Source organism: Camellia sinensis, chromosome 4, assembly GCF_055761805.1.
Source record: "Camellia sinensis isolate YWXY chromosome 4, ASM5576180v1, whole genome shotgun sequence".
Classification (NCBI taxonomy): Eukaryota; Viridiplantae; Streptophyta; class Magnoliopsida; order Ericales; family Theaceae; genus Camellia; species Camellia sinensis.
This window is the reverse complement of record NC_138964.1, coordinates 61,404,631-61,414,371: the sequence shown is the minus strand read 5'-3', so window position 1 is coordinate 61,414,371 and position 9,741 is coordinate 61,404,631. Positions and strand designations below refer to the sequence as shown.

General features: G+C 32.0%; 1 long non-coding RNA gene across 1 annotated transcript; it reads right to left on the bottom strand.

The window, feature by feature from the left end:
- Positions 1–186: 186 nt before the first annotated feature.
- On the bottom strand, positions 187–2,191 carry LOC145824674 (uncharacterized). The gene is made up of 3 exons (XR_014366619.1): positions 2,082–2,191; positions 1,102–1,154; positions 187–336 (listed from the first exon to the last, which is right to left on the bottom strand). It is a non-coding gene; the product is annotated as an uncharacterized LOC145824674 (long non-coding RNA).
- Between the last annotated feature and the right edge of the window lie 7,550 nt (positions 2,192–9,741).

Genomic DNA, 9,741 nt, shown 5'->3' with positions numbered 1-9,741 from the left:
CCGTGGCCCACAGGGACTTAGCCCAAGGCACACGTAAGCCTAAACACGAATCCAATCACATTGAACAACTGAACAATAGTCTAATAATAAATAACCAAAACTCAATCCAGACATGTCACAATTATAAACGGCAAAATCAACCGTAATAAAAAAATCATCCAAACTTATGGGATATAAACAACCCACCTATCAAAAATAATCCTAAATGAACTTCGATAAGAATAAATATAAATATGCACAAACTTGACATAACACTCTAAACTAAAGGAATGCCCTAGAGGTCCCTGCAATTGAGTCCCCGTTACGCCATGAGTCCACTCTAAGTCCTTCTAACACCTGGAAATGGTAACAACTAAGTCAGCTGATAGCTCAGTAAGTAGCAACATGGATAGTAAATACAGTTTTGAAAACAGGGTTCAATTCCAAAATAAGATATATATCACAGAAACTAGATTGGCATACAGTTTGGTAAATACAATCTGTTTCAAAAAGAAGGTTCCACAATTCAACACTTAAAATACTCATGTCTCGCAAGAACATGATAAACGACATTTTTCACTTAAAACAGATTATAACATGAACACCAATAATTTTTTGGGTACCAATAAAAACAAATAATCTGCCACACATTTCTCAGGCTATAAGCCCCGTTGGATCCAATACCGAACTAAGAGTCATCCTCAGGGTGGCACCTGAGCCTTTTCTCAAAGACGATCCGATTGAAGGTCACCTAGTTGTTTTTAAAGGTCTGTTCCTTACAATCGTTGAGCACTAGAGTCATCACGGCCCAACCCGGATCTGTTCCCTAGTGGCCAGAGTCACCACACACAGTGGAATAATTTCCCTGGACTAAATACACACATGGTCCCAATAATCAATACACATGAGTTTCGCAAAACATGGTAGTTCATCATTATAAACATGAGACCAAAACAAATAGTTTACAGTATGCCAAGTTCACACATGTTTCAGAAATAATTTGATTCAATTGATAATATAATAATTTATCAAAACAGTTTAATCATGAAACAACAATTTAATTTTTCCAACAGTTCAGGGTAGGGGAACATTTATAAAAATATGTAGCATGAAACTACTCACCTGAAACGCAATAATATAATCCTCGAATAGAGTGTAAAAGTCCAACTAGTGGCCTGAACCAAGTATAAAAACTACGCGTCACAACTAATTTAAAAATACTAAAAAGAATAGGAACTAAGTAATCTCAAACTAAAACGCACTAACACGGCTCAACCCAACTCACCGTTACTCTTAAATATTACCTAAGTTCATATTCTTCAAGGTCTAAAATCACCCAAGACATAGATTCCGATCGAAACTTAACTAAAAATAACTTTAAGATGAAACAGTGTTTTAAACAAGTTTTCCCAATCTATTCGCTAACTTTGAAAATTACAAAATCCACTCCACGCTATTCGAAAAATTCCAATAACCTCCAGATATGATCTAATATATCCTAAGTTTCAAACCCAATTGGTTTCACTTGATTTGCTTATCAAAATAATTTTTCTACAATTTATTATATCCAAACAGGTTGTTTTCTGCAGCACTTTAAAGAAATTAACGGTTCTCTTAATATACGCGAGCAATCAATGCAAGGCCAAAAACGTACGAAACTAGACTCATAACTGGTTCTAATGACACTAATTTGATAATTTTTGGATTTATACCCAAAGAGAACAACAATCCCGAATTTACTGTTTCGGACTGGTTTCCTGGACAGATTTGAATACCTCAATTTATATGGATTTCGACTCCCAAAAATTATGAAAAAATTCAGATATGCAATTCAATGTGTAATTGATCTACTGTAAAAATTTCAGATTAAAATTCATCCGTTTGATATGGTTTCTTGATTTTTAAAGTTTGCGATTCTGTGCAGAATTTTTTGGACTGAAAATTTCACCCAATCTTTACACATAAATTTAGCTCCTCAAGTTTCTTAATAGGATATCTATATACACAATACATAAACCTACAACCTCTCCATGAATGAATAAAATAATTATAGAATAAGGATAGAACAAAGAAAGAAGAGAAGAAAACCTAAGAGGGCTAACCTTTGATGATCACACACAACACAACACACCCAAAAGTTCTTTGATTGCAACATCTTCTTCTTTTTTTTCCTTCTCTCAAACCTTCTCCCGTGGCTACTGTGTTGTTGCCCTATGTGGTGAACAAATAATAGAGTAGGGTTTGTGTTTATTTTATTTTATACTAGTAGTGGGCACACATAGGTCAAATAAATAAATAAATATACAAAATATATGTATAAGTTATATGTAACTCAAATGGTAGGAGTCTTATATATTAACCTTGTGGTCTAGAGTTCAAGTCACACCCTCTCTCTCTCTCTCTATATATATATATATATATTTTTTATAATAAATCTTGCCTCTAAATTAAATGCTTTCACCACAAATTTATTTTAAGTTTAAAATTAATTAAAACATCCTCCAATAATATTTAATTTGCACCTTAGAATTTACCACAAAAATATTTGAGATTGTAATATTATTATTTAATTATTTACTTAATTTTTATATTCGGGTTCTCACAAAAATTGTCTCATAAAGTGGGCATCAATAAAGTTGGGTTTTGATAGCAAGTGGTTTTTTTAGCCAAAAAATCAAAAAGTTACTAAAAAAGTCAAAAAGTCAATAACCTATATCAAAAAGTCAAAGATTTCATTTTCTCTTTACTTTTTGCACATCTTTTTCATAAAAAGTCAAAAAGTCATCCTAAACATATTAATTTTTTTTACGTCATATTTTAGCCAAAAAGTTAAAAACTTACTAAAAAAGCATGTTCCCAAACGAGGCCAGTCTTAGTTTGAATTGGGTCAAGACTTGTACTTGTGTATGTGCTGGGTTTGGTCTTAGACTTAGATTTAGACTTGGATCTAGTCTTGAGCTTTGGGTTGAGCTGTGTTGGGCTTATTTTGTGTATGTGTGTGAATTGAACTTGAATCGGATTGTGATTCAACACCCATATCCATTTTGCAATCCATCTAGTTTAATTCTCTAAACTTATACATTATTTCTACATTATGATTTATATAATGGTTTTGGAGTTTTGAATCTTTGTAACTCTAGCCCTAATGACTAGAGTTGATGACATTTGATGACCCCATTGATGTTAGCTTTCATGGCTAAGGTTCTCTCCTACTAGTATAAATAGACACATTTCTCCTCCAACTTGAGGTTTTGTGATGGAAAATGAGATGGTATTTTGAGATAAAAAGTTGAATATGGTTTTTTACATCAAAGAAATTTTTTTTCTATCTTCTGTTATTAATCTCTTCTTTGGTTCTTGTTAGAGAGAGTGCATCCATTGTTAAGTTCGCCAAAACTATTCAGAAGGTACTCTTGCCTAAGCTGGTTTCGACTGTCGTATCTTGGGAAACAGACGCCGACGTACCTCCAGCATCCATTGGAAGGCAGTGAATCTATTTTAAGGAAACTGTCGTATCAAACAAGTTTCAGTTTGCATCTTTATCTTTTGTTCTTCAAAATTTTAAATTTAAATAATTTCTGGTATATTATTTTATATGTCCATTTGAATCTATCTTGTAATATGTTCTATAATGTAATCTAATTCATTCTCGTGGTTTTTTTAGTTCTATAATTTATTGTATATTTCATTCTTTAATAATAATAAAATAATTATTATTATTATTATTTTGTCATTTTTATTAAATTTATTATATATATTTTTATTGTATTTTTATGAAAAAGTGCCAACAAGATTCCCACATCTTTGGTGGGTTATCCTATGACATTCAATAAAATTAATGAAGTCCAGTGACAATCTGACAGGTGGGTGTTTACAAATTAGATTGGCTCAGTTCTATAGAATAAGTTAAAATCATAATTGAACCCTCTGAGCCTATCTAATTGGATCAAAATCAACCTACAAATATCAAAAAATTATTTCTTAATCTAGAAGTGTCACGAGACCATCGCCATGGTCAATCATAATCTACTATATCTTTTTATATTCTCTAATTATTTAATATAAAATTTTGAATTATATTTTTTTATCAATTACAATACACTTGAGAATACTCATAAATGTTGATGTGGTTGGATTCGGTTCTACAGTCTAAAATTTTAAAAATTCAAGATATAATATATATATATATATATGTTTTATAATAGTAAATAAAGTAATAATAATTTTGGTTGAATTATTTTGTAGTTAAAACTAATTGTCAATTCTGCAGTTAAAATTAAGGACAAATTATATCAATAGTTTTTATATTTTATTACTTGTGTCATTTGATCCTTTCAGTTTTAATTGGCTCAGTTTTGTTCATTAATTATAAATTTTGTATCAATTTGTCAAATTGATAAATCCAATCTAAAAATTGTTTAAGGCCTGAGGACCATTGAATAATTATTCCTGATGAGAAGGACGCCCACTGGATAATTGATCTTGGTGAGAAGGACATGTTTGCAATGTTGGAGTGAGAAGGCCCTTTTGTTGTTTTCAAGGCATTTACTTTTTAATTTTACCCTTTTATGTTGAAATTTGTTTTTAACCTATCTGTTCAAATTATTCAAAAAAATCTACAAGCTGAAATTATATGTTTAAAATTTATATATGTTCAAATTGTTCAAAATCTATTTGTTGAAATTTTTATCTATTGAAATTATCTGTTCAAAATTCCTATCTATTAAAATTATCTATTCAAAAAATGTATTTGTTGAAATTCTTATATGTCAAAATTCCTATCTGTTGAATCAAAAAAATCCAAACTAGAGTTTTAAAGAGGCAATCAAACAACTCGGTTTTGGATCCAAACTTAACTTTCATAAAACTTCATAGGTATCTTTGAATAAGAAATACACGCAATAAGCAGAATTCAAGATGATCCAGAGGGAGTAAAAAATTTGGATTTTTTTTTTAAAGTTTGATCTACAAAGTCCTTCTAACAATCGATTAGACAACTATGAAGCAACAAAGAAAATTAAATAGAAAAGGTAAACATAAACTATGCTTTGTTCCTAAGAAAAAACTGGAGTTTCAAATGTTGAAGATCTCAATTTTGGTACAATTGACCTAGTACTTAACACACAACAATGAACAAAATCAAACCCTAGGACCAAGATTTGAGCGATGGATTTTGATCATCGATTGAGTCACTAGAAAAGCCAAGGGCTATGACTTTGTTCTGCTTGATCTGTGCAGTCGAGTATAGGTCTGAGTGTGGGGCTTTACTACAGTGACGATGGAGGTGGGAGCGGCGGGGCTGAGGTAGCTGATGAAGAAAGAAGAGGTGGTCTAGGTGATCTCGGATCTGGAGACAATAGTGTAGAGAAGACAATGGCAAATCGTTGGCTAGGGTTCAGAGCAGAGATGAAGAAGATGAAGAAAAGAGAGATGACGGAAGATCATCGGCTAGGGTTTCCTCTCCTCCTCTCCTCCTCATCTTCACCTTCTCCGACGGCGGCATTGGCGACGACTCTGACATTAGTGAAATTGACTCTGGCAATGATGATGGTTGCAGTGGTGGTAAGGAGGAAGAGATGGAAGGAGAAGGAAAAGAAGGAATAGGGGCCTCGGGAAAAGAAGGAAATTAGATGGTAAAGGAGAGTCTGGATCCTCTCCAACCATTCCTCCTATCAAGGGGCAAGATTTGGCCATGTCACTTTGGCCAAAGTCTACGGCTCATATCAAGTTTGGTTTAAAAAAAGAAAAAAAAAATGAATTTTATTTCATTACACAGATTACACAGCAAAACAGAGCTTTATTCCGACGACAGCGAATCCAAGTCGTCTCTCCCTCTCCCCAAGATTTGAGCCGCGATTTGAGCATGGAAATCCTAAGTATGCATTTCAAGTTTGGTTCTCTGTTTCTTTCTTAGCCTTCGGTACACACTCTTTCTCATAGTTGACCGTAATTTCTACATCAATTTTTTTTATTGGCTTTTATGGCAAGAGTCTATCATTCTCATCCTCTGTTGTCATCTTTAAATTGTTCCTTATTTCAATTTTTAGGCAAAAGCATAATGCAGAATTACCCAAAATCAAATTTGGGAATTCTAGATTTTTTTATTTTTGTTTTATTTTATTTTATTTTTAAACCAGCAAACAAATTGAACAACCAAACAAATTACTTCTATTTCCTCTATTTGATACATGCATGGATGGAGATGAGATAAAGGATGAGTTTTTGTAAATCTCAACTTTATTAACACACTAGCAAGAAACACCTTAAACTGACACAACTGCTTGCAGCCACACACTTCACACAACGGAAGCCAAGCCTCCTTACTTGCCAAGCTTCAAAGGGTTCATGATGGGGGAGAGAGAGTAGGAACCATTGAATATATACCAACAAAGCGATGGGAGCGAGGGAGAGGCCACCGATGTTCGCCACCGGCTTGGATTCGCTGCTGTCAGTGTCACGAGATGGCGTCACCGTTCACCAGAGCTGAAGAGGAAGGGAAAAAGTGAATGGGAATGAAGCTCTGTTTTGTTGTGTGATGAAATGAAATTCAAATTTTTTTTTTTTTAAAACCAAATTTGATCTGAGCTGTAGACTTTGGCCAAAGTGACGTGGCCAAATCCTGGCCCTTGACAGGAGGAATGGTTGGAGAGGTTGGCTGGAGAGGATCCGGACTCGGTAGAGGAGGGAAGTGGTTGCAATGGTTGTGAAAGAGGTGGTGGTACGACAGCGGCGTTAGGGTGGGGTTTGATGGCATCGGGCAAGACAGAAAGAGAGCCCTAGAGAGAGAGAGAGAAAGTAGGTTTGGTTTGATCTATCCAAGGTGAGTTTGTTTTCAACAAATAACGCGTGAAAGAGAATGAGGTCTAGGATGTGTAGTTTGGTCATTTTGCAAAATCATGTCATTATGGACTGAATAGTTTCGCATGTGGACCTTTGGAAAAAAATAAATTCAGATTTGGACTTTTGGACTGAGAGCCCTTAATAATATTGTTATGGTTTTTGACGGAAATTATTAGTGAGTTGGTTGAGGTCAAATTACTAAATTGATTAAGTTTACATTTGCTCCTAAAAGCATGGTGCATGCAGCTCATATGTGCATTCATCATAATAATAAGAATAAAAAAAGAACTAACAATTAGACCAATTTGAGACAGTAAAAAATTTACGGCCAAAATAAAGCCAATTGAAATGACAAAAATCGAAATGATAGGGATTATTTGTGTAATTTATCCTAAAATTAATATTAGAATCTTGCTAACTGCTTCTGCGCCCTTTTATTTCTTTTAAATACAAAAATATTAAGAATAAATCTATTATAGTTCAATTTCATTCAGAACTATAATTTAAAACTGCAAATTGGATTGATTTAGAGCCGGAAAAGAAATGAAACTAATAAAAGTTGTGTATTATATTTGGATTGGTTTGATCTGTTTTACCGGATTTTTTAGACAATCCTAACAAAATTGCTTTAAAAATGTGGTTCATTTTTTTATAGAGCATTTGGTCATGAAATCAGTGTGAGATTCGGCACGAGGTTTGAATGATTGTGGCCTTATAGAAGAAAGGAGAAAAGATTGGACTCAGTCCGACTGAGTGGTCCAAGGCCATATATATGTATTTATTTTTGTATCTTAAGCCTTTAGAATTCCAAGAAATTTTCTTAAGAGAGTAGAGAATGTCAAAGCCTCTTCACAAATCTTTTTTAAGGTGATCATAACCCCAAACTTGATGTTTAATAGCACGCTGGTGTTACATATATCAATTAGTTTACTAATTAGTGTATTAACACTAATTATGATATTATTATTTACTTCACTCGTTAATTACATTATAAATATTAAAAACCTCTAATTAGTGCATATAATATTATTCTTAATAACAAGGGCCAAGAAAAAAGTGTTACAATTCACCTCACCCTCATAAATAAGGATAATTTCAACTACCGTGGAGTAATGGTGGAGCTAGAAATTCAGCAGAAGGGCATAAAGTAATGACAATTAATTTATTTTTTTTTTAACAATATACAACAATAAAATATTATTAAACTTAAAAAATTATGAATTCATTTCGATAAATGTGAATTTTAAATTAAACGATTTGAGGTTGAATTTTATAAAAAATATTAGAGACTAACTATTATACGGGAATTGAAAATTATAAAAGAAAATAAGTTGTGATAGAAATGATATATTTTAGTAGGGAAATTTATAAATCACATCACAAAAAAAGTATTTATCATATCATAAATGTAATATTTGTGATCTTTGATTATGACATATTGTGTTGTTAAATTTTGTGATCCATTATGGTGTTGGTTATAACTTAGCTATAATTTTTCATGACTGTTTCTTTAGTTATGATTTATTGTGATATTATGATATATTAGAATTATTTTTAGGTTATAACCAAAGATGTAATTTTAATTATAATTTGTTGTGAAATTTTTAGTTATGACTGAAAGTAATTTGGTTATAACAATTTTTTGTGTCAATACCTTGAAATATCATAACTTGTATATGGCCACCCTCTTCGGGGAGTGTATAGTACTATAGAATGACCCTTTTTGGAAAAAGTCGGATCTTTGTAATTAGAAGAAATTTTTTTAATAGAGAGACATTATTATAATTTTATAAAAGATATATAAGAAATAATTTATATAAGGGTGCTTAGGCCAAAAGTCCAATTTTGAATTTTTATTGCTTAAAGATCCACGCTTAGAATTACTTTGTCCATAAGGACATGCTTTTGCGCAATGGAAAAATCTATGGTACATGAAAGTTGTTTTCATGTATGGTACCTAAATACATGTGAACCATTAGATTTGGATAGGATAAAATTCTAGCCATTAGATGTGTCATGACTAAAAACAGATAGGAAATTAAAGAGATTTTTCAAAAGTTAAAGTTGTTTTAGTTAATTTGGGAATGAAAAAATAGATCTGACTTACTATTTATTGCAAATATGCTTACTACTCATCATTAACTCATTTACTACTTATTATAAATAAACTTACTATTTAAATATAAATAAAACACAATTCAACAATATTACCTGTTATTAAGGTCACCTTTCATGTCTTGAAAGTTGTGCTAATGACACATTATATATATAATTTTTTTTTTCCATATTTAGTCTCTATCTCTATTTTATTTTAACATTAAGTGACATTTTCCATTTATGAAATTTAAGGTTTTGTTGTAATAACATTTCACCTCTGAAGCACAAGTGCGGGTACGGGTGCGGGTACATCGATACGGCAAAACTTAAAAAAAAGTATGATACGAGTACGGCTGTGGTAAGCCAATATTTTATTATTATTTTTTTATTTTTTATAATTATGGTTAAAGGATCCAAGCTACAAATTAAAATTAAATATCAAAACTAAAAGACAAATCGTATTTCAATTCAACAATACCAACACCAAAGCAAAATCCATGAGTTGTTTTAATGCCATTACATAAGAGAACTACAAAATAAACTTTCAGTCCATAATGCAAGCAAAGGAAAAACAAAAGAAAGAAAGCCTTATGTATCTAAACTTGACTCTTCAAAGTTCACTTCCATCAACTTAATCATTGAATAAAACAACTTTCATCTCTGGCTCATCAAGTGAAAGATTTGAATTTCAAGGAAACCAGAACCCTCCAATGAATCAAATGTATCTCCTCCAGTGTCCTATAACTTGGTCTCTCCTTCTGTGTATAGTCAACTCCTCCTTGATAAGAGGCAAATAGTAGAGTGTACAAAAATCAAATCCTCGCA